The 25162-nt window shown below is 37.1% G+C and overlaps 1 long non-coding RNA gene across 5 annotated transcripts in view; it reads left to right on the top strand.

Annotated features, from left to right (window-relative positions):
* Window positions 1-25162, top strand: part of LOC148132397 (uncharacterized) — a 105047-nt gene that overhangs the window by 39613 nt on the left and 40272 nt on the right. For 2 of the 5 annotated variants that reach the window (XR_015747945.1, XR_015747946.1), the window contains one exon: window positions 327-2026. The exons of 2 other annotated variants lie outside the window; for them this stretch is intronic. This is a non-coding gene — a long non-coding RNA (uncharacterized LOC148132397). Of the gene's footprint in view, window positions 1-326; window positions 2027-25162 lie in introns of those variants that run through there. One more of the 5 variants, XR_015747949.1, reaches the window with a different exon arrangement.

Below are 25162 nucleotides of genomic sequence, written 5' to 3'. Positions count from 1 at the left end.
CAGAAAACTGGGATTTCTCGTATAATGGTATAATAATGAACACAGTGTAAAAATGAATTAATGCTAAATTAACCTAAGGAAAAGGAGTAGAATTGCACAATTCGCCTGGATTTAGAACAGGTAGGTTTAATCTTGATCACTTTGATATGTGTGCAGAGTTGGATGGCTGTAGAAATTGAATAAATAAATAAAACAGAGGGTTGAGCCAGACATTTTATAGTGGCAGTATAAAGTGTCTCAATGGGTGCACAGCACATGGGAAATGTTCAAAACCTACATGAAAGTAGACAAGTAGGTTTATATAAATATCATTTCCTTACTCATAGTTACAAATGCTCATATCAAAGCTCTTCTGGTCCAAGTACTGCAAGATGTGGAAGGAAATTGCCTTCTACTGGGCAAGTGGATTGATGTTGCAAATCTGAGTTTATGTTTTCCTTGATAATTTTAATCTAGTATCTTTTGAAATAAAATGGCTGAAGACTTACACATGTTATATAAAGTGTCGCTATGTGTAAATAAACCTAAGGCTCAGGACAATACATAGGATAAAAGAATGTCAGCCATTACTATCCTAACATCAACATGGAATTCAAATCATAAAGTAATCCTCGGGTTATGATGGCCGTTGGGACCAGGATTGCTCTCGCTAAGCAATGTGATCCATAAAGTGCAATGTCATGCGACCATAACACTTATCAATAGCGATCCCAGCAGTCCCCAGCAATATGACAACAATCCCAGGATGTGCAGGTTATTAAGCTGGAAAAGGCAGGAGTCCCGGGTAAGGAGTGCAAGAGGGGCTGAGGGTAAATCCTAGGAGAGCATGCGCAGGGCAGCAGGGACCATGAGAGGGGATTGCTCTGGGCTGGTGCACACCATGGAGGACAGGCAGATTGGCTACTATGGAGCATGAGTTCATACTCTGCAGTGGGCTCCTAAGTAGAAAAAGCAGCAGGGAAGACTGACTGGAGCAACTTGTCACTTTCTTTGGCAGCCTCCCCCTTGACTTCTTTGTGGGAAGACATCAGGGAAGGTTGCAAATGGCCATCATATAATGTGTGTGCTGTGATGTTGAAATTGTGAGTTGGACACCTGAGCACCTAGATTGTGATAATGTGCCTATGGGACATGATCAAAGCTAGAACTTTGAGGACTGATCTATTGATGTAAATCTATTTTTAAGCACCACTGTAATTTTGAACAGAACCATTCAGTCACAAGACAAGGATCACCTGTACAAATCATCTACAAAAACACAGTTACCATTTGACAGCATACAGAGAGATTGGCAAAGAATTTGGCAAAGAATTTGGCAATCTTCATGATAGTAACTGAGATGTGATCTGTGATCATTTCCCATCCTACATGGCACAACTATTCTTTCTTGGATGCTACATGGACAAAATCACGATTTAGTTGAGATGCCAAGATTGCCAAGCTAAGAAGAAAACTCTTTTATGTGTTATATGGGCCATTATAAATTAATAGTAAGAATAAGTATTTTCCTACTAGTCTCTTCCCATGAACAAGTTATATTTGTCTTTCTGGTGGTCTGCATCTAACTTCTGCTTTGGCTTTAGCCCTCTGAAAAACAAGAGCAAATTAATGAAAAATTGACCTAAGAACTGCAAAGGTGAAGATCATTTTAAATGTCTTTCCTCCACAGTGAAGTGAAACTATCTAGAATACCAGGATTACTTCCAAAAGGCAGACTGTCCCTACTTTCTTCAACATATAATGCCAACTAGCATGGCCACGGAGGACCAGATAGAAATTATGGGAACTGAAGTCCAACACATTTGAAAGCCCTCAGTATGAGTAATCCTAGCTCAGAGACTGTTTGAAACTACCTCAAACTTCCCAATTTCTTGTTGTTGTTTTCTCACATGGGACATTTCCATATTCTGGGTCTAAAACAGCTCTGGACCTCCATATTTCCCTTGTATCATCAGTGTTGGAGAGTGGAGTTGCTTGATTTTTTTTCTACGTGAGCCACATTCTACTTATAGAATTAAGGTTGAGGATTTTTTTGTTTTATTTGCTTCATTCATTCATTCATTCATTCATTCATTCATTCATTCATTCTCACCTTTGCTTTTGCTTCCTGAACTGTAAGTACTGTGAGAGAAAGAGTCTGGAAGTACTTTTTTCCTACTAGAACATTTTATTAAAAGTCATAAATTTCAAGATGAGTGGGTAGCAAACAAATCAAATTGATCGATCGATCGATATATCAATCAAGCTACAGTTCACTTCATCGCATGCATAATTTTTGGGGAAATGCAACTTTAAATAAAATGTTTAGCTGGAAAAGGTGCTACCAGACTCCTGCTTTTGGGTTTACCATAAGCTAACACGGCTCTCCTCCTGCAATGTAATTAAACTTGGTAGATTTATAACTCTCTTTCAATAGCTCAAAGGAAAACATGGTGTAAAAATGAACATTTACATCAGTTTACTCACTTCGGGTTACTAAGTTCTCTTCTCTTCCCATCCCCTTCCTTGAAACAGAGAGAAGGGATTTGGGTGCAGTCATGGGCTTTGCTCTTTGTTCTCAGCATTTCAAACTTGCAGAATAAAAACAATTACATATTAACTTCAAATCTTCTCCAAGAGCACCTCAGCAGGTAGCCTTTGGCTCTGTTCAGTTTACCTTGCATCCATATCACCCTATGACGCTAATGAACAGCTGATACAATTTTCTTCTGGCTTACCTGTTTCCAGCTCAAACCATGATTCTGGAGGTATGCTAAGCTCCAGAATAAGTGGGCTTGTGGAAACTTCTGCCAGTCCTGTTCCTAGAGTCCTTGGCTTCCTGTGATCCACAAAATCGTTAAGTCACCATAGCCCCTGTGACTGGGGGCACATTTTGGCAGACCTTTCTGGCCAGCTGTACTGAATGCTACTGTGCTTGGCTTATCTGAATTTCCTGAAACAATTGTCACCAGCATAATCATGGGCCATTACAAGACTGGCTCAGTTTTAAAAAGTGAAAATGAGGGCACATCCACAAACAGTTTTCGTTTTCCCTTTCCTGGGAGAGAGGGAGTGAACACAGATGCTTCCATTTATCCCTTTGTCTTAGCTCCTGTCTGCCTGTATCTTACTAAGATCAATTCAAATTTAGAGCACTATGCAGAGAAATCTTGCACAAAACTCTAGGACTAGTATTTGTTTTTAAAAATATTACTTCATCACAAAAGTAAGAACTGATTTTGAAAACCAATAATTCACGTTAAGCCTGCATAGTTGCTTATAGTAGCATCTAAACACAGAACTCTTCTAATGCTCAAAAATATTCCCTGCCAAGGCTCTCAATATGTGGGAAAGAGACTGATCTGACTCCTTGATTATTTTTCTTCACAGCATTCTTGTTCTCATGCAACTGTTCTAGCCAGAGATGGTATTCAGCAGGTTCTGACCAGTTCTGGAGAACTGGTGGTGGAAATTTTGAGTGGTTCAGAGAATCAGCAAATACCACCTCTGACTGGAGATTTTACAGTATCCTTCCCCTGCCACACCCAAATTTTGAATCCCACCACTGGGTAGCACTTCACACCATGTTCTTGAGTAAAAACATAACGAAATGTCAGAGAGTTTACTTTTTTCTGTAAAGTTCTCTATGTTCAAACTCCCTCTGCTGGTTTGATAGTTATATGTGATTTCATTTTTATTGCTATTTTTACTATTGCCTTTTTACTGCACAATTATAAACTCAGCCAAAGGTCCATGTGGACTTCCCTCAAAGAATGACCTTTCCTTTACATAGAATGGGAATTGGATCATTAAATTATTCCCCTTCTCATATTCATATGAAAGAGCTTGGCAGAAAAAATTGTTCTCCTCAGTCTCACTGTCTTTTCCTCTCACACTGCATGGTAATCTGAAAGAATACAGTGGTAGCTTGGTGCTCAACTGCTTTGAAACTCACCCAATTTGGTATCAGTGCATTTTGACATGAAAATTTTGTCCCAGTACTCATTGTTTTCTTTGGTACTTAATGCACAAGCTAGAAGCATTCCTGTCAAACAGACAACAAATGGTCAAAATTGGGAGCATCCTATCAAATTCTGTACCTGTCAACAGTGGTGTCCCCCAAGGCACTGTTTTAGGACTAACTCTCTTCATACTCTACATAAATGACCTCTGTGATCATATTAAGAGCAACTGCGTTCTCTTCGCCGATGATGTAAAGCTATTCAACACCACAGACAATACTACTACCCTCCAAAAAGACTTTGACTATGTATCAGATTGGTCAATCAAATGGCAATTTCAAATCTCAACAAATAAATGCTCTGTCTTACATATTGGCAAAAAAATCAGAAAATAAGATACAGGCTGAATAGTCAAGACCTTGTTGATGATCCAAACTCTGTCAAGGACCTTGGGGTACTCATCTCCAATGATCTAAGTGCTACAGCCCACTGTAACTACATAGCCAAAAAGGCATCAAGAGTTGTTAATCTAATCCTACATAGCTTCTTCTCTGGTAATATCACACTACTAACTAGAGCATACAAAACATTTGCTAGACCTATATTTGAATACAGCTCATTAGTCTGGAACCCACATTACGTATCTGATAATAACACAATTGAGAAAGTCCAGAAATATTTCACAAGAAGAGTTCTCCACTCCTCTACTCGTTGCAGAATACCTTATGCCACCAGACTCGAAATTCTAGACCTAGAAAATCTAGAACTACGCCACCTCTGGTCCGATCTAAATATAGTATATAAAATCGTACATTGCAATGTCCTACCTGCAAATGAATACTTCAGCTCCAACCATAACAATACAAGAGCAAACAATAGATACAAATTCAAGGTTAACCGCACCAAACTTGATTGCAGAAAATACAACTTCAGCAACAGAGTGGTCAATGTTTGGAATACTCTACCTGACTCTGTGGTTTTTTCCCCAAACCCCCAAAACTTTAACCTTAGACTGTTTACTATTGACCTCACCCCTTTCCTAAGAGGCCTGTAGGGGGCATGCATAAGCGCACCAATCATGCCTGCCATCCCTGTCCTATTGTTTCTTTTTATTTTTCTTATAAGTATCCATCTCATGTATTCATAACTATGTTTATTCTTATACCTGTATCTTATAAGCGATTGACAAATCAAATCAAATAAATAAATAAATAAATAATTTTTTCTTTGTCCACTGCCATTGCATTGACTTACAATGACTTACATTACAGTGACTCATTACATTATTCTTTATGAGAAAAATTTGTTTTGTCATCATTTTTGGCACTCAATGCACCTCCTGGAACAAATTAATGATGAGTAACAAAGTACCACAATAATAATAATAATAATAATAATAATAATAATAATAATAATCACCATCATTATCATCATCATCATCATCGATGTTGCAGAATTACTTCACTTCCCAATCAGGCCAAAGTGTGATCAACAGTTTTTACTCTGTCATTTCATTTTCTGTGTTTCTCAACCTTGGGAACTTTAAAATGTGTGGACTTCAATTCCCAGGATTCCCTAACCAATATGGCTGGCTGGGAAATTCTGGAAGTTGAAGTCCATACATCTTTGCTAAGGTTGAGAAACACTGATCTAGAGTTTGCAGAACATTTGCATTTTCACCTATTAGAGTAATGTGATACAAGAATTGTGCAAATATTGATGTCTCTTCTTCAACTTTTAAAGCCACACTCTTCTATTTCCAATCCAAATTGCCTCATTATACAATTTATGTACAGTATATTTCAATCTATGTTGAATAAATAAAGAGAGAATATGAAGCCCTGTCTCATTTGTTGTATACCTAGTCATAGGATAAAAACATTTCTAAATGTTGCTTCATATTCTGAAAGGTCCTTAGTTCCTCCTCAGCAGCAGGTTGAATACCACCCAACTATTATCTTGAGAGGCCCATTATAGCAATAAGCACTTTGTCTTGCCTATCCATGGGATTTTCTTTGTAAAAATGCAGGGATAGCTTACAATTGCCTTCTCCCACACAGTATGAAATGATAACTTAGCTTTTATCAGTAAAGTGATCATCCTCCTTCAGCACCTTCCCATATTGCTGTTACCTAATATATGTGCCTGCTTGTTTTAACTGGACAGTCACTGGACAGGCTTTTATGCTAATATCCGTGGTGTGCTTCACTTACCTCTCCCAAGAATACACCTGTACCATAATAAGAAAGTATAATGGGACAGGAATGGTGGTTATCAGGGTATAGGACTGGTTATACCAACATCTATTCCAGCATAGGAACCTAAAATAAGAAGTTAGACTTCCATGATAACTATTGGTGTACTGCTAAGCTGTTATTCCAGCCCAAAGGGACTCAAAAATATGGTATATAGGTGACATCTAGGTATCTAGGTATAACTGTTGATTTCTAGAAGGTTAATGAACTACTACTCAAATGATCTAGGACAGCATTTCTCCAATCTGCTATTTTTTAAAATGAGTAAGTCTGCGTTCCCAGAATTCTGAGTGGCCAAAGGTTTGAGGAGGAATAAACTAATATACCTCTATATAAAAAAGCAGGAAAAATTAAGCAGTTAATTTTAGCAGTTGATAGTTTCTCATATATAAGAAATATACTGTACATTAAGTTATGTTTTTAATCTTGAATGGATCTATTATAAATATACAGTATATCAGTATAATGGTTCTTATGGGACAGCCAGTTTGACGTACTGTAGTGATTAAAGATGCCAGGATAGAAACCGGAAAACCAGGAGTTGTACTTCCACCCTAGGAATGAAGCCAGCCCCCCTCTCTCAGCCCTAGATAAAAGAAAATGGTAAACCATTTCTGGAAGTGTAGACAAGAAAACTTCAGGGACTTACACAGCAAATCTCCAGGAGTCAACACTAACTTGAAAATATGTTTTGAGGAAAACTGTGACGCAAGGAAGAGAGAAATAATCGTTTCTGCAGGAAGTAATCCATCATAATGTTGAGCTCAATGTTTTAGGGAAAGCATAATAAAAGAATGTAATGCTGTGCTGCTATACTCATAATCTATATTTACACCAATCATGAGATGTTTGAAATTTTAGAATGCCAGCTCAAATGCTCAGTCAAATCAAGTGGGAAAGACTAGATTTCCAGAGGCAAGTAGGTATGGCTGCATCAGGCAAGGTCTCCTGTTCAGAGAGCATTAGGAAAAAAGTATTCTTCTGAATATAATAATCTTCGATTTAAATTGAATTGATGTCAACATGTTGGTTGCATCCCATTCCATAGGGCTTCCAGTGAATTCTACCAAAAAGGTCATCACTCATCTATCTATCTATCTATCTATCTATCTATCTATCTATCTATCTATCTATCTATCATTTTTGTTTTACTTTCCATATGCTCAAATTAGATGTCATAACTTTTTTAGTGTTTTAATAGCAATAGCATTTAGACTTATATACTGATTTATAGTGCTTTACAGCCCTCTCTAAGCAGTTTCCAGAATCAGCATATTGCCCCCAACAATTTGGGTCCTCATTTTACCCACCTCAGAAGGATGGAAGGCTGAGTCAACCTTGAGCCTGGTGGGATTTGAACTGCCAAATTGTAGGCAGCTGGCTGCAGAAGTAGCTTGTAGTACTGCATTCTAACCACAGTGCCACAGAAGCTCCTGTGATTTTTACTGTTTTTATTATTTTAAAATGTTTTAAGATTTTAATTGTAATTTATGTTTCTGAATTGTGACCTGCCCAGAGTCGTTTGCTGAGATGGGTGACTTTAGAAATCAAATAAATCTATCATCTCTCTCTCTCTCTCTCTCTCATCTATTGATTATATAAATTGACCCATAGGTTCCTAATGCCAGTGTGTTTAGATTATACAGGGGTATGTGTGTGTATGCATGTGCATGCACGTGCTTTCTCTTTACTAGTTTTATGGCACAAGTGCTTGGAGTTTATGCCATTTCTGGGGGGAAAATGAGCACAGTAAAATGTGTTTTGATGTGATGTATTCTACGGGCAATCTCTAAATTGTAAGACCCTTATCCCATCTTATCCCATCTATACTAGTAGCTTTTTGGGTGCCCCCACAACTAGGCTATGTCACATTGCCAAATGTACCATAATACTACAGACTGACTCAAGAAAAGTTCTGTTGCATCAGAAGTGTCAGGCTACAGAACTTTTTCCCATTCAATTAGCAAGAATAAACTTCTGAGAACCAAACGTATCAAAAGGAATCCTTTATTGAGATGAGACAATTCATGTAGGAGTTCAAAGCAGCATCTGAGGTCCCTCAGGCATACAGGGATACATAAGGGAGTTTAGAACCCCTCCCGTTATCTCGATGTGTATTTAGAGAAACAAAAGCCAGTATGTTAATTCCCCTCCCACCCCTTCTGTAGGAACGATCTTTCTCACAGTTTCTCAGGACATACCTAATTTCCCCCCACCCCCTTTTTAGAATGAACTTTTTCCAGAGATTCCCCGGATACATCTCACTGTGGAATTTTTATGATCTTCTCATCCCCTGGCTGTGCCTCTAGGAGGTGATAGGTTCTGGCCATCTGGCTTTTTTCCCTCCATTGTATCATGTGTGGGTTATACAAATTTGATATAAGGTTAAATATATTCAGGTTACATCGAGAAAGGATTTCTTTCTCAGCCTCCCCCACCCCTTTTCTTCTTCCACTGAAGAAATGACAGATACACGGATCTGACAAGAAGGCTAGTCTTCCAATGGAGTAGGAAATAGGAAGCCTTGGGTAGTGTAGATATGCTTGCTTAAATTTCCCAGCACATAGTATTCCAACTCTGAGGCTGACTGAACATGGTAAATTTGTTAAAAGTCATACATCAACTTTATGATACCTATTAATTATTTATGATACCTATTAATCCTTCATGAATTTGTCTCATCAACTTTTACAGACATTACTACACCCTACTAAAATTGATTTAATAATGTAACACATATTTTCCAAGAAAGCAATTTCTTTAGTTATGAAGAAATATTAGCTTTTTAATATTTACTGAAGAAGAAAGAGATGCTTTTCCTTGTCCTCTTCTTTTATAACCATGTATAAATTCCTTTAAAAAAAGTATTACTTTAATATACAAAGAAGAGGAAAAACAGAAGGAAAATGCTGCAAAAAAAGAAACACAAAAAGAAAAGAAACAGGAAAACAATAACAAAAACATAGTATATTGCATGAAGAAATCATTTAGCCTAATTTATAAATATACTATTGGGAAGTCTTTCTGTTGAATTAATAGGATATAAAACAAATATATGTTGATAAACCAAGATTTCAAAACAGAGTTCATTATTTCTATCTTTGAAGAATAATGTTTTTCTGCTCACTTTTCGCTCAATAAATCTATAATTCGTCATATACTGATCAATTTCAAGTTTTTGGTTTATAATTCACAAGTACATTTAACCAAACTGATATTTTATGATCATATTTTATATATGCAGCATGAGGAACGTGATAGCCAACACTTTCAAAACTTGCTCTGGGTGTCCAAAGAACACGAAAAACAATTTTTGCTTATTCTAATCTTGTCTTAAAATTTTAAAGAAGTATTATTTAAGACCCTCAACATTGACTCTGGAATATCTGATATTCCAACTCTTTTATGTCAGAGCATTTCTTGCCAACTAATATCCACTTTAATAATACTCTTTATAAAAAAAAATAGTGTTGATTTTAGATGATAAATATGTTCCAATACCAATAGTAATTTCAGAATTTTAGAAACTCCTTCTGCATCTGGACTGTTTAATCAAAAGAAACTTTAATTGAATATACAGCCATTTTGCAGTTTTAGAGTATAATTTTGTTATGTGAATGGAGGTCCAAATTATACTTTCATTCAATGTCTTTCAAAGAAGCCTTGCAGCCTTTGAAGCAAGAAATATAGTACAGAAATAAAATGGATAACAACGGAGCCAAGCCGGGATTGCTGGGATATTAAAGGAACATAATAACTTTATCATCGTGCTCATAATGGTTTCTTTTTAGTCGATAACTGGCATTTCAGAGAGAAATTGAAATAAAAATATATAGCCAGTAATACAATTGGCAGCCAGGAAAGTTTTAAAACCTCGGTATAACTTGGTAATAGAATGTAGAAATCAGATTTATATACCCTTGGAATGTCCTTCTTTGCTCAAGGATCCTTGGGGGTCCTCCTAGACCAGGGGTCTCCAACCTTGGCAACTTTAAGCCTGGCGGACTTCAACTCCCAGAATTCCCCAGCCAGCAAAGCTGGCTGGGGAATTCTGGGAGTTGAAGTCCGCCAGGCTTAAAGTTGCCAAGGTTGGAGACCCCTGTCCTAGACTCATGATTGCTATTCAAAGAGCAGGTGGCAGTCATGGCTTGGAGGTCTTTTGCACAGGTTTGTGTTGAGCAACAGCTGTGCCCATTCCTGGATCAGGAGGCTCTGCTCACAAGTCACTCAGGCTCTGCTCACCTCCCAGGTGGACGACTGTAATCTGTTCTACGTGAGGCTGCTGTTGAAACGCATTCAGAAGTTCCAGCCCATATTTAATGCAATGACACGGGGAGTTGTATTGGCCCCAGAACAAGCACATGTTCCATTTCTGCTCTGTAGCTGAATTGGTTGCCAGGTTACTTTTGGGGGTGGGGCAATTCAAAGTGCTGGTTATGGCCATTAAACCTCTTCATAGAGCTAGGTTATTTGAAGGATTACATCTGCCCAATTCAGAGGTGGGCGGCACTTTCGTTGACAAGGGGTTCGCTGGTCGTGAGCACGCATTCTCACTTTGGGCTGAAACGCAGCTTCAAACAGGCAGCTAATCGACTCAGGCAGCTCCGGTGAGTATAGCAGGGGTCTGTATTTTAAAAGAGAGAAAATAAATCAAATTAAAATGCAAGGTAATTAGTTAACAAAAAATAAAACCCATGTTATTTGCCACTCAAGGTGCATAGGTGTCCTCCTCAATTATATGACTGCAAGCATACACACACACACACTTTTGCCTGAATCTCACTGGGCTCTTCCAGATTGGAATGTGTGTGTATGTGTGTGAATGCCTGACAAAATAGATGACACCATCACCTTACAGATGGTACCCTGCTGCCATGCCATTGTCACAAAGCAGAACACAATCCTGGCTTTTCCTACCAGGAAGTAGAAAACCAATTTTGCAGAAGTGGCTATTGCTGTGGAGGTGACAATATTTCTGTCTTGCATGAACAGGACAGTGTTTCACTGGAGTAAATTTCGCTGGAGTGAAAATTTAGCTACCCAAATGATGGATTTAAAGTATAGAATGGAGTCTGCCACCAGGATGAGCCCAGAAGCCAGAAATAGCCTCCTCTTTTAATTTTAAAGTTTGGAGATTAAGTGAATCAAGACAAAGTATACGTTTGGCTAGCCACCAAACAAGACAAGCACTGGTTTGCTGATGGATCCCATCATAGGCCCAAACCTCGGGGCATCTCAATATCTAAAAGAATCAGAAATAGGCAGGACAAAAGGAACAATTCTGAATAGATTTTATAGGATTTGAGAGCAGGAAAGCTGATTGCCCAGAAGTGCCTATTAAGTCTGCTTAGAACTGGCTAAGAATTTGTTTTCAAATCATGAGTAAACATTTTTGAAACAGTCCAGTCCACCGCAATATTGTGCTCTTCTTCCTCATTTCCAAGAAACTGACTGTAGGAAGTTAGCACCCACCCCTCTCCTAGAAAATTGAAATAGCCTAGGAAATATTAAAAAGGCAGAATATTTCCCCTAAAAAGAGAAGTAGAAACTCAGAGAGGCAGAAACTTTGTCAATGGGCCATTAAGGCCTGAGCCAGTCTATTCTGCATTACAGATAGGATTAGCCCTCAACCCATCTCACTGCATGGCATCTGGGAAGATTACATCAGCCAGCAGTCAAACAAGCCTGGGACACAGACAAAGCCTACAAAGTTAGCTAAGACCCCTGCCCCCTAGGAGTCTGACAACCAATGGGATATATTTCTTAGACAGGAACAGGAAACACTAAGGTGGGGCCCAACAAATGTTATAAAACCCAGGCACTCTCAGCAATTCAGCCCTTCTTGACCTTCTCTTCTCACCTTGAAGCATGTGATCATCCTTTCTTTTTCACTTTGGAGCTCCAAGCCATGTGGTCCTGCTGTCCACCATTAAACCATCTTTCCAAATAGCCTCCATGTTTCCAGTGTCCTTTTCCCCACTTGGAACTGAACCCAGAAGGATATTTCTTTCAACATGACAAAAGAAATTAACAATGCCCGGAGGAAGTTCCGGTGATGAAAGTGAGGACGAACAGAGGTGTAGAAGCCCATCTCCGGTCCTTCTAAATCCTTTTTGCTGTTTGGCGTGACCCCTCAGGGTGCACGGTTCCCGTAGAGAACTGTGCCAGTGTCGGGAGACTCAGGCTGCGGTGGGAGGGGAGGGCAACCCCTCATTGCAACGAAGAGTAACCCTCCAGAGGCTAACCAGCAAGAGATCACTGGCTTGTAATGGCGATCCCATAGTCCAAACTGTCACCCGCGAAAGGAAGAGAGTGAGTGACAGCCTGTGGTGGCTAACAAAGAGGTTTGTGTGGAGATCCTGTTCGATTATTGATTGGTGAAGAGATTTGTTGAGAAGCAACAAGCTGATCGGAGCTGGAAAGAAGCAGCGAAGAAGAGAGGACATGAAAGTGTCTGAAAGTGAAAGGGTTCGAGAGGAGGAATTGAAGATTAACAGTAGCGACCTAGAGGAAAAGGAGGCTCGGATCGGAGAGGTTTGCTATATTATTGCTAGTTGGAGAAAAAAGTTTGACTCATGGAGGTTTGGGGTGCTTTTGGATTATTTTTTGTTTGGAAGGATTGGGCTGGCTACTTTTGAGACCGGGAGAAGGCTTGAACCTTTGAAATAGATTAAAGATTTGTGGTTATAGATGATATCAATAACTGATTTAAGTCTCTCTGGACATGGAACGGGGGTTGCTGGCTGGGGGAGTACTTTAGTGGAGAATTTTGGAAAAATTATTTGCTTGAAACCCAAGATGGAAGGAGGAATGTGTACTGCTGAGTGTGTTGAGATATTAGGAAGCCATAAACGTTACTCAGGTTTTTTTTTCTTTCTTTCTTTTTTTTTGCCTGAACACGAGGAAGTGAAATCATCTAGCTTCAGAGATGGAGAGATGGACAATTAATTTAAGACTCTCCCCTTTCTTTAATTTGGGATATTTGGATCAACTATTCTATATTTTATTATCCTTTACCTATGTATTGACTGAAGAAGTTGAGGCATTTGATGAGTGTAATTGTGAGGTATTCTGCCAGACCTAGCTGATTTATCAGCAACTTGTTAAGTAACACTGATATTGATAACAATGATCTTTTAATATTTATAATATTTACTACATTTATAGTTATAACTGATTAACTACATATTAATATTTGAATATATCTTGCTTATTGCTTTAAATAATCAATTGACTTTTTCAGGGTAATCTATTTCTAAAATTTTCTATGTGCCTTGATGAAGTCTTTATAATACTATAATATAATATTGTCTCATAATATATATAGATATATATCTTTATACATATGTGGAACGGTATAGAATATACAATAGACAAGATTTGCATATAATTAGAGAGATAGGAGAAGGTATCTATCATTACTATTACTTGGATTTTATAATATTGAGAAATAAGCATAGATTTTATATATGCATATATTTAATTTAGAACTTTAATTTGAGATTAGATTGGATAGTATTTGCATTTGCAAGTTTGTTGAATATATTAAAGAATTTAGGAAATTAAGAGATAGATAGACAAATTAGTTAATTAGTTTATCGGTCAATTTAGCTTATTGGTTAATTTTACGATATATTATTTAACAGTGAATGCTAATCTGGGACAACGTAATTAATATAATACAAAAACAGAAACAAATTTTAGGAGAAATAACTTCCATAACTACTACAATACTCAAAGCTCGAAAGAAGACGACATTAACAACTCTGACGGCAATACCCTCACCAACATCACAGAAGACAATTGAGGAATCATTAACATTGGAGAAACAGCCTTCTATTACAAATGCCAATATCTATTCGACACTGCTTACTCTACAAGATTCTATGTCAAAGTTACAATAATGCTCAAAAATCATACAGAGACGAGAGCACATATAAATGAACTAAAAGAAGAGATGGCGAAATTAAAAGCAGAAGTGAAAGTAGATATTTCTAAAGTAGATGAAAAAATTGGAACATTACAGCAAGCGTTTGAGAAAAACGAATTGATAATAAAAGAAGTAGAGAAAAGGACAGAACAAACTGAAAAAAAATTGGAAAGAGTGGATGAACACTTAAAGACTGTGAGTCAGGAAATGGAAGATTCCCTGGTGTATTTAGAAATGGACAAAGCTGCAACATATCTAAGATTCCAAAATATAGTGGAATCAAAAAAAGAAGACTTAGATCAGGTGATGGCAGAAATCTTGGCGGAGGTACTGGAAAGAGACAAAGATGAGATTCTGAAAGAGTTGGATGAAGTCTATAGAGTAAGTACTAATTATACAAGATGACCCAAATGCCCAAGAGAAGTGCATGTATGTTTTGCAAGAAGAAAGGTCCGGGACATTATATATAAAATATTGAGAGACGAAACAATCAAGTATAAGGACAAAGAAATCTCAGTTCTTAAACAAATCCCAAGAAGGGTTAGAGAAGCAAGATGAGATTACAAATCCCTGGCAGCCCAATTAAATCGAAAAGGTATTATGTTTAAATGGCTTGTCCCGGAAGGGATGTTAATTACTTGGGGGGAAAGAAAAATTAAAGTAGACTCTTTTGAAAAAGCCCAAGATTTCTATGAAAGACTAGTAGGCTCTGAAGAGCAGACGAGCAAAGACGAATTAGAACCGGAATCCCAAGAAGACCAAGAGCATCAAAAGAAGGGACAGAAGACCCCAGAAAACTTGAAAAACAACCAGCAACAACAAGAAGAAAAAGAAGAAAGCAAGGCACCGTATCAACCACAAGTAGAACCTGGAGTAACTACAAGGAAAACAGCGAGAAATAATTAGACTTAAACTTTCAAGAAGAATAAGACCAATCAAAAATAAAGAAGAAAAAACAAGAAGAAAAATTATCCAGTAACAACAAGAAAGAGAAGATTTTAGATTAACAAATGTAACGTAAAGAAAAAAAAGAGTGATTAGGAGATAAAGAAATAGATACAACTAGAACTATGGAAAAAGAGGTGAAACTCTTATCCATTAATATAAATGGCTTAAACTCAAAAATAAAAAGACAAAGGATTCTGGCAAAGTTGATAAAACAAAATGCAGATATTGTTTGTTTACAGGAAACACACATTTTAAAAACATAGGAAAAATATTTAGTCTGCTCCAAATTAGGGACAGTGTTTATGGCTTCTGCAGATAACAAAAAAAGAATGGAATATCAGTTTACATTAAAGAAGAGATAAAAGCAACATTAATATTTGCAGAGGAACCCCAAAGGAAGAGTTCTGGCAATAGAAATACAGATAAATTTTAAAAAAAATCCTATTGGTGGTAATTTACGCCCCTAATGCCAATCAAAAAGAATTCTATAAGGCTTTATTGCCAAAATCATTGAACTGGAAAGGAAAAATATTTGTATTATAGGGGATTTTAATGCTGTAGCAGATCATCAAAAAGATTATAATGGGGGGAATAAGAAGGGAAGGGGGAAAAAGAAGAGATAATTACCTAAAATTTGTGTAGAAATGATTAAAGAATTAAATTTAATAGATATATGGAGAAAATTAAATCCATATAAGAGACAATTCACTTTCTACTCAAATCCCCACCACTCATGGTCGCGCATTGATATGGCATGGATGAGTGGAGATCTAGTAGAAGATGTGACAGAAGCAGAAATTATACCGAATTCTTGGGCAGACCACAACCCTCTTAGAATCAGTTGGAAAGGTAAGAAAAAATCAAGGAGAAGGTGGACTTTAGATTCTCAACTATTAAAGGATGAGGAATTTATAAAGAAACTTAAGGAAGAATTAACTTTCTATTTTAAAGAAAACAATAACGTAGACACAACTATCCAAAATTTATGGGATGCTATGAAAGCTGTTATAAGGGGAATTATAATATCTTACACTGCACAAAAAAATAAAGAAAAGCATGCTCAACATAACAATTTATACCAAACAATTAAGAAACTAGAATTCGAATTACAAGATGCCCCACAAAACATTAAAATACAAGAACAATTGATTCTCTATAAACATAAACTCAATTTAATGGAACAGGAAGAATTGATTAGAAACTTGAAAGCAACCAAGCAAATATATTTTGAACAAGCAAATAAGCCTGGCAGATGGCTCTCTTATAAGCTTAAAAAAGAGAAAGAGAAAAGAACCATCTACCAACTACAAGATGAAAGTTGAAATTATCAACATACAATAGAGAAGAAAAAAGAGATTGCACATAAATATTTTGAGTATCTGTATAAGAAAGAGAGAGTAGATGAAGATCAGATAAGGGAATATCTAAGAGAAAAAAGAATTCGAGAAATTAACGATGAGATGAAAGAATTTTTGACGAAGGACATATCTATGACAGAATTAAAACAAGCAATTAGAACCCAGAAAAGTAATAAAACCCCAGGCCCTGACGGCTTCCCAGCAGAATTTTATAGAGCAATAGAAGAACAAGTGGGACCAATAATGGTGAATTTTATATAATGAGATATTATTATCTGCTAAAATGCCAGACACGTGAAGAGGATCATTAATCTCGCTAATCCCGAAGGGGGATTCAGATGCCAGAATGATACAAAACTATAGATCAATTTCTTTGTTGAATGTAGATTATAAAATATTTACTACTATTATTGCTACTAGATTAAAGAAAATTGTGAACGATTACATACATCCAGACCAAAACGGATTTCTCCCAAATAGACAAATTAGGAACAATTTAAGAATAATAATGGATAGTTTGGAATATTATGAAGCCCATCCAGGAAGACAGGTAGCTCTTGTTTTTTTGGATGCTCAAAAGGCTTTTGACAATGTTAATTGGCAATTTATGATTCGGCAAATTTATGATATGAATTTTGGCACCAAATTTGAGAATATTATAACAGCAATTTATTCAGTACAAAAAGCAAATATCATAATAAATGGAGAGAATACCCAAACTATAAATATAGAAAAAGGAGTCCGACAAGGCTGTCCGTTGTCCCCTCTGTTCTTCATATTATCATTAGAAATACTATTAGAAAGAGTGAGACAAAAGTCTGAAATAAAAGGATTGAAAATTAAAAATGAAGAATATAAACTGCAAGCTTTTGCAGGCGATATGGCTTTTATTATGGAAGATCTAATAGAAAAAGGACAAATATTAATTAAGGAACTGGAAAGATATGGAGTGGTGGCAGGATTGAAAATTAATAGACAGAAAACAAAACTTCTAGTACAAAACTTAACAGATCTACAAATAACAAAATTAGAAAGGGTGCTCGGACTCAAACAACAAGAAAAATTAAATATTTGGGAATATGGCTGACAGCACACTGTAAGGCGATAAAGGAGAATAATTATAATAAGCTATTACAACAAACAAAAAAAGATTTGGAATTATGGAGGAAAATGCAACTGTCATTATTAGGAAGAATAGCAGCCATAAAAATGTCTATATTACCAAAATTTCTTTATTTATTTCAAACTATTCCAGTTAAATTAAAAAAGACCTTTTTCAATACTCTTAATAGAATGAGAGCAAAATTTATCTGGCAGGGTAAAAAACCCCAGAATAAAAATGAAATTACTACAAGATATGAAGAGCAGAGGAGGCTTTGGATTGCCAAATTGGAAATTATATTATAGTGCAGCAACATTAATTTGGCTAAAAGATTGGATTAATTTAAAGAACAAAAGAATATTAGCTGTAGAAGGTCATGACCTTCAGAGGGGATGGCATGCCTTTCTTTGGGACACAGGACCTACTAAACAAAAATATTTCCACAGACATCTGATTAGAGATTCGTTGATATACAATTGGATCAAGGTTTAAAAGAAACACTATATAAAAATCCCAATTTGGCTATCTACAATGAAAGCGACGATCCACCCAAATAATTTAGAGCTGAACAAAATGTTAAAATATAAAGACTTATTGGATACAAATGGAAATTTAAAAACAATACAGGAACTCCAAGAACAAGGGCTACAAGTAGACTGGTGGACTTATCTTCAAATATAAAGTCGATATAAAAAAGGATGTAAAGGAGTATGGAATATACTTGAAACCTCAACAATTAGACAAAATTTTATTAGTCCCAGATAAAAAAAAAAATTACCAAAATTTACAAGTATCTCCTAGAAGTAGAAGTAGAAGAAGAAGTAGTGAAAGGAGGCATGATCGCATGGGGTCAAAATATTGGTCATAACATAAAGTTATCAGAGTGGGAGACTGTATGGAATAGAAACCACAAATTAACAAAATCAGTAACATACAAAGAAAATACATATAAAATGTTCTATAGGTGGCACTTACCCCCTTTGAGATTAGCAAAAATGTACCCTAAATTGAGTTCCATATGTTGGAAATGTAAAAAAAACGAGGGAACATATTATCATATGTGGTGGTCTTGCCCAGAGGCTCAAAAATACTGGCTCAAAATTCAAAATTGGCTACAGGAAATCACCAATGAACTAGACCTAGAACCAGAACTCTTCCTATTGGGGATCTTCAAAAAAAATGTGTAAAGAGTACAAAATACTTATTATTACACATACTGACTGCTGCCAGGATTGCCTTTGCCCAGTGTTGGAAACAGCCATATACACCTGTAGAGGAACTGGTTATACAAAAAGTTATGAATTGTGCTGAAATGGATAAATTAATGCTGAGTTTAAAAGATAAGGAATCTTCAATATTTTATAAGGTATGGGAACAATGATATAGCTGGATAAATCGGAGACAGATTAAGGATAAGTAATTATTAAATATAGAATATAGATAAAATAAGAATATAATTATGCACAAATTAATATTTGTAAATATTTCACAAATGATTGTTACACGATAAGCACCACAAACAGCTGTTATTATATATTTTTTTATGTTTTTAATGTAATAAAATTCAATAAAGTTTATTTTAAAAAAAACAATGCCCGGAGGAATCATATATTTTCAAATTCCTTGTACAGTGGCTTTGTTTCTAGATAACATTTAGATCCTGGCAAGACTGCTTTCAGACTTTGCAGAAACTGAGTCTCAAACTACCATGAAATCAATGCAAGGTTTTAGCACCTACAGAGCTGCAGAATTAAATTATAGTAAAACTCTCTGAAAATGAGCTGGGGAAACACTGGCAGGAGTACATTATTTTTCCCTCTTTAAAGCAAATAATTTTCTTTTAATTTGCATTTATTTTCACTTATTTTTGCTTTGAAATAGTATATGAAATACCAGTATTGTGCTATATTTTTATAAGCTAAATTATAAATGTAAACTTTTGCTACTTGCTTCTATTTTTTTTTAAAAAAAGGAAAATCACGTATGATTACACTTCTCTGTATTTTTATAGTGAATTCTGGTTCTTTCAGTTTTGGGAAAAACAAGCATACTCTTTTCCCATAGAATAAAGTGCAATGTTAGACAAAATGTAGTTTTGATCTCTAGCACAAATAGATTGCTTCTGAAGATTTAACTTCTCTCTTTAATCTTTAACATTCATGGTATTGATTTATAAGATGAATCATCTTGTTACCTGGCCAACAACTCTTTCCAGGTTTATTCTAGAGAATAACACCATTAAAGAGATGTTATGGGTAAAACATACAATTAAGCATTGTCCTCTTTAACCTGCCTCTAGCTTTTCATATAAGGGACGCGGTGGCTCAGTGGCTAGGACGCTGAGCTTGTCGATCAGAAAGGCCGGCAGTTCGGCGGTTTGAATCCCTAGCACGGTGTACCGGAGTGAGCTCCCATTACTTGTCCCAGCTTCTGCCAACCTAGCAGTTCAAAAGCATGTAAAAATGCAAGTAGAAAAATAGGGACCACTTTAGTGGGAAGGTAACACTGTTCCGTGTGCCTTCGGCATTTAGTCATGCTAGCCACATGACCATGGAGATGTCTTTGGACCGTGCTGGCTCTTCAGCTTTGTAACAGAGATGAGTATCACCCGCTAGAGCCAGAAATGACTAGCACATATGTAGGAGGGGAACCTTTACCTTTACCTTTTAATAACAAGCCTAAGAGTCTTATGTCACTTAAGCTCAGAATCCAAGTTGCAATGCATGGTCCTCATTAGTACACATTCATAATATTTAGGATCATGGACTTTGCTAATCATCATTGCCATCATCATCATCATCATCATCACCATCTTTAAAACATCTGGCTATTTAGAAAGGTCCAAGCAAAGTCAAGTGAAAGCAAAGAAACATTCCCATAAGGCAGGGTTGTCAAACTCAATTTCATTGAGGGTTGTTGAGGTAATTCCTCGTTAGGAGGATGAGTGCATACAGGGAGACGTATTGAGAGCAGTGTTTGAATAATACACACACAGCACACAGATACACCGCACAGCAAATGCAGGTACCCACCTCCAGAAAGGCCCAAGCAAAGTTCAAAACAAGCAGTCCAAAGTCACCCACAGGCAAATAACAAAATCCAATAACAAAGTCCAGCATCAAAAACAGTTCAGCATCAGACTTACATCAAATCCAGGAATAGCAGTCAATTAGAAGAAAGGACAGCACTCTCCAACAGAAGGAAAAACAGAGACCCACTCACACTCTCTTCTGAGACTAAGGCTAAGACTAACAACCCAGGTTTCTGGCTCCATCTTATGGCCATTTGAGAAACCACACCCAATTACACTTTTAGGATTCTCTTAAAGAGACAGTATTAAAATGTCTATCCTGGTTTACATATTTCCAACCCAAATACCTGTTAGGTGACTTATATTCCTAACAAGGGTCACATCAGAGTTGTGGCAATACTGGAAGGAGAAATACAACATTGAATTTTCATTCCCATCTTTTGACCAGTCTCTGGGGGAAAAAAGAACAAATCATATCACACATGATCACGCAAGCAAGCCGGGCAGGACTGAGGGACTGCTGGAGCCTATATCTCTCTTCCAACTCTGTTATTCTATGATACAATGACCATATATATCCTTATATATATATAAAGGACAGCTGTTTACTTCAGAAAGCTGTCCTTTAGATTTATTTATTTTTCAATAACTCACTTTCATCCTTCATTTTGATCATTTACACAGGTGGGATTCAGCCAGTACTCATCTGTTCACCCGAACCATTCGAGAATTGCTTATGCAGTTCAGAGAACCGGCTAAAAATAAAGCGCAAGAGAGGTTATCTCTCTCCCTCCCTCCTCCCTTCAGTTAATAGCTCTGGGCAGACAGCCAAGAACCACTTAACAGTTGCAGCTGGAATGCAGCCAATACATGCTGAATCAAATTGATAAACAATAGAAACTGACAGGATAAGGGCAAGGAAACCCATCAATCACCCATCTAGGGATGGGATTAACCTCTTCCCTTCAGGAAGAAGGACAAGATTACAAACATTATCATTATAAAGAGTATTAAGAGTACTTCTGTGATCAGCTGATACTCCCTCGAGTTCCCCAAGACCTTTTATAGCTGCTGCAGTGTTGGCTACTTCTTGTTTCTTCCTGGGGGAAAAGATCCAGGAGGGGACAATGATGCAGCTTAATCATACAGGCCGTGAATTTAATGCACGTGTGGTCCAGCCAGCTGTATTGCTTCTGCTGTGAAGCACCCAATTTAGTACACAGAGAACATAGAATAATAGAGTTAGAAGGATTAATGGCTTTTGGCAGCATGCCCAGGCTTTCAATTAGCATGAGTGGCTGCTCTTAGTTTCCCTCTCAGCTGATGCATTTGTTTTGGGATTGACTTTTTTTAAAAAGGGGGAATGGCTGTTTTAAGTTTTCTGTGTTGTTTTACTGGTTCCCGGCACTGTCCTTTTGGGGTGTACTTCCCTCACTCTTTCTGAAAGCCGCTCTGAAGACAAGCTATTCCATTGGTTGCCTCTTGAACTCCAGAGAAGATCTGGTCTTTTAGCCCCTTTAGCTCCAGAGAAAGATCTGGTTTTTCTGTAGAGCCATTAATCTATTGCAACAAAGCTTTATGAAACTTTAAAGATTTTAAATTGTTATATCTTATTATTTGTTATACCTTACTATTTGTTATACTTTTCATGACCTTGCACAGCTCATGAAAGCTGATGCCATAATAAATTGATAATTTGTTAAGATGCCAGAAGATTCTTTTTTCAGTTTTACATTACAGTTTCTCAACATTTGTTTGAGGTGAAGAAGAAAATGATATGATAGAAGGACGTTTTTCCTCTTAGACTACCTAGGCTTGCATGTTTATTGCTGCAACAAAATCATAGCAGACTCATATTAAATCACACCTAATTAGGTAGCAGCAACCTAACCTTCACCTAGGATTCTCCCAGCTGACGTCTTTATTTTAATCTTCCATCTTACTAGTATGGTTGTTTTAATAGGTTGTTTACTTTTTATGTTAAGAAATATTATCATCTTGTGAATGATAGCAATTACTGAGTTACTTGCCTTTGTGGGTAATCTAGAGCCATTTATGCTGCACATAATTTAGCATCACCGTCATCAACTCTGTTTTGCTACTCATATACCATTATCTATATGTTTAGGTTGATTCTGCATGTAATCAACACTCAGCTTCACAGAGTCAGACAGAATAATGCTCAGATTCTAATAGGTCAAGTCAAAATGCATGTGCATTTAGCAAATTCTTATCTCTCCATCCCTTGGGACCTGTTCACAGATTAATGCTCATTATTTGATGCCTACGTTGACTATTATTCACATGTTGGATTATGAGCTGAATGTTGAAAATGTTGAGAATTTTATTCAGCTAGATATCTTTTTACTTGCCTTCCTCATAAGAGCTCATGCAGCATTATGCCTTCCCTCATTGCATCTTTACTACAGTATGGAGGTAGATCAGCATGTCCAAGGTAAACTTTATGACTAAGAAAGAATTTGAATCTCGGTCTCACAGGAGTGGCAGCAGGGTCCAGGTAACAAAAGGAAGTTGTTCTGTCACAGGAACAAGATCAGACTTGAGACCGCAGTTGAATTCAGCTCTTTATTAACTGTCAGTAACTTCAACTAAACCTCTTTTATAGCAGCTGCTCGCGGCTTGTGGCCAATGGCATCTATTTAAACGTCCCACCGTCAGCCAGACCAATCGCAGAAGTTGTTAACAACCAATCAATAGGTGGTAGTGATAGTCCAATCAGAATGTAGTATTACGAGTATGCAAATGTCTATATACAACAGCAGTTATTCATATAGATTGATGACTCTTTTGACTTCAAGTAAAAATATGTTGTATTGGTCTTCAACAGTATTGCATCCAGTGAATAGAAATTGCCAATCAAGGGATGAGAGATCATTCTCTATAAGATCATAGTTGCCTTTTTTGAAGTTATAATTGGGGATCACATCATTGTGATAACTTTTGTGTGGACATATGTTGAGACAAAAGTCAATCATGTTGTGGTCACTGTTGGAAAAGGGTTCTTTAATTTGTATTCCGTAAATTGAATTCAAACTATTGCAGAAGATGATATCGAGGCAGTTGTTTAGTCTAGTATTGTTGGTTACTAGTTGTTCCAGTCCTAGATTTGTTACAGCATTGCAGAAGGTTGCATGTATGGATTCTGTTGTACATTCATTTAGGGTCCAGTTAATATGAGGTAGATTGAAGTCACCAAGAAAGATAAAAGTGTGTGGGCAGGATGTTGCCCATGTTAGTAGTGAATTTAGCTTGTTTACATGTTCGATGTCATAATCAGGCGCTCTGTAACATAGTAAGAATCGAAATGTGATATTTAAGGGCAGTTCACAGATGATGGTCTCAGGAAGAGCAAGCTCTTGGGTAACTTGGATGTTTTTTAGATGTAAGGACTTTTTATAGAAGATAGCAATACCACTTCCTCTATGGATTTAATGATCTGATCAGTAAACATGATAGTCTCTTACTGTGGTAATGGAGTCAGGAAGAGATGTGTTGAGCCATGTTTCACAGACAAATATGATGTCAAATTTAGCTGTATTTAGTAAGAGGAGAAATTCAGGTATTTTATTCACAAGGCTTCTTGCATTGAGTAGCTTGCATTTAAAGCCAGCTGTAATTGGAATTGAGGTAGTTAGGGGAGTGCATGCCTAGTCTTGGGTGATGGTGGATTGGTTGAAGTAGAGTTGGATGCTGAGTTGTGGGTTGTGTGACTTACTTTTGATACAGTCATCACGGTAGTCAGTGTACAGGTCCTTCTCTCCATTGTCTAGACGTTTTTTGAGTTCTGTGCGGAGTACACGGGAGCGGGCATGTTGCTGTACGGTTAGGTCAGGGTGAGAATGGAGGTTCTTATGGTTGGTGTTGCTTTTGGCAAGTGAATTTATAGTATAAATGAATTTACGTTTGCTTGATTCATTTTTGCAAATGATTCTGAAGAAGCGTGGGGCCACCAAACCATCTCTGTTTTTGAACTCTCTGCCGATGCGGGAAATATCAAGTATTTTATCAGGGGAGATGGTTGATGCTTGATAGTCATGATATGAATATGATAGATAATTAATAGAATGTAATGATAAAAGAGCTGAATAATGTTTGGGAAGATTCAAGTTCCCATTTAGCTGTGAAATTAACTGAATTACTTTTAATTAGCCCCATTCTCTCCATCTAACCTCCCCCCCCCCCAAAAAATTAGCATGATTATACAATTGACAGGAAGTATTATGCCTGCAAATAAAAAGGCAACCAGTCAACCAAAACCAACCAAAATCATTTGAAGTTCAACAAAGGGTGCTCTAGAAGACATGCTACCCAATGGTGGGATTCAAATAATTTAAAATTATTTGGTGGGCATGGCCAACTCGATGTCACTGACATTGAGGAACGCCTCCCCTTCCCCAGCCACTCCACAGCCAGCCTCTTCCCTCAGGGCAGCTTGCCTGGCCTTCAAAATAAGCCCCATAGGTACTTCACCACCATTCAGGCTCTTCCCCCTTAGCCTTAATTAGGACTAAGGTTGGTGGGAGTCATGACTGGACTCCTGACAGCAATGCCCAGCGAGGCCCAGCAGCTGTGGAGA

The sequence above is a fragment of the Notechis scutatus genome, chromosome 2 (assembly GCF_049901735.1).
Source record: "Notechis scutatus isolate UNSWTSFEM ecotype Mainland chromosome 2, rNotScu1.2, whole genome shotgun sequence".
NCBI classification, from domain to species: Eukaryota; Metazoa; Chordata; class Lepidosauria; order Squamata; family Elapidae; genus Notechis; species Notechis scutatus.
Note: the sequence above shows the minus strand (reverse complement) of the source record. Positions and strands in the feature narration are given on the sequence as shown.